A 1,609-nucleotide genomic window follows, 5' to 3' on the forward strand; every position below is an offset into this window, starting at 1 on the left:
AACAAAACATGCAACTCTTTAGAAGTGAGTCATTGAAAAACTAAAATATAAAAGCTGATTTATTGTAGGGATGCACCGATACTGAGCTCCTGTACTCGTACTCGTACTTGTTAAAATGCCCCGATACCAAACGCCGATACCACACAGCATGTGATAAGCGCCATATTCAGACAAAGAAACACCCACAACAGAACAACAGACAGCAGAATGGAGTTAAGGATGTCTACTACGAAGTATATGTATGCAATGAATATAACATTAAACATTCAGTATTAACGCCTGTATAGCTGATGTGCGCGAGCTGATAAGCAAAGCGCACTGAGTGGATTGAGCACGCGGCGGCGCACATGCGCGAGCTTGTCGAGTGAATATACCTTTCTCACAGACATCACAGGAAAGTTTGTAGTTCGGTCGGATATGTAAAAAAAAATGTAAAAATGCAATAAAAATATTGGTATCGGTACTTCTCCATTACCGTTACAAATAAGTAAGTCATTCATTTGGAACAATGTGAGGGTGAGTAAATGGGACAGCATTTTCATTGCGAGTAATTTGTTCCTTTAATTTTCTGTTGATCAATGTGGGATCCTCTCTGTGGGAGAAGAAGCAAAGAGAAATCTATTCAAGGAGGCTTGTACTAGTGGCTTTCAGCATCTCTCTGGAATGGATGTGAATCCCTGAGATGCATTGCTGTCACTCTGTCAAAACAAATGTAATAACAAATTCTCCCTCTCTTTCTTTCAACATCTAATTCCATCTTTCTTTCTCAATAATAATTGGGGTGAGGATCGGGGGTGAGCTTTTGGGAGACAAGAATATTTGTAATCAGCATTCTCTCTTCTGATTTGAATTCACGTTGTTGGAAACAGCTGCAGCAGGATGGGTGGAGATGTTACTCCCTTCTTCTTTCTCTCTCTATCTCATTCTAGTTTTTCTCCTCAGAGGAGCGCTGATATTTCCGCCTGACTGCATGCAGGAGACGCGCCTTACATCCGAGGAATCAGGCATGAAATGCTCGCTGCTTTCACCAAACCCTGTGCGGCAGAGCAAAGGATTGTGGGATGCATTGCACGACAGGAAGACAGGAATAAAGACAGAAGGTAGTGATTATGAGCTAGACGGACGAGAGAGAGAGAGTGAGGGAGAGAATGTGAAAATCACAGCAGACAGCGTCTTCATTTAGCCTTTTGTCTAAATACCAGTTATTCCCCTTGCAGAACCTTGGATCGGTCTACTGAGAATCATTCAGTCTATTCCTGTCTAATTCATCTTTCTCTTCCTCAAAGAGACGTGTAGACTGCATTACCGTAAGCATGTGCATCTTTAAATGTCATTGCCCATCGGCGGCGGCTCTGGAGCTCTGTCCACTCAAACAAAATTCACTTGCTTCAATCGCATCTACTATACACTTTGAGAGGATTTAATTATTTTTTGTCACTCTCTGAAACACACACAATCTTCCCTGGCACATTCATGAATACAGTGCACTTTGGAGTCCCAAGAATTTTTTTTAAAGCATTAGAAGAAAAAAAAAAAAAAAACTTTTTTTTTGTGAGACCTATTAGATATGTTTGGAAGCCTGTTTCCACATTAGGAGGGAAAAAAGCTA

This window comes from Sinocyclocheilus anshuiensis, unplaced genomic scaffold, assembly GCF_001515605.1.
Source record: "Sinocyclocheilus anshuiensis isolate Anshui unplaced genomic scaffold, SAMN03320099.WGS_v1.1 scaffold656, whole genome shotgun sequence".
Classification (NCBI taxonomy): Eukaryota; Metazoa; Chordata; class Actinopteri; order Cypriniformes; family Cyprinidae; genus Sinocyclocheilus; species Sinocyclocheilus anshuiensis.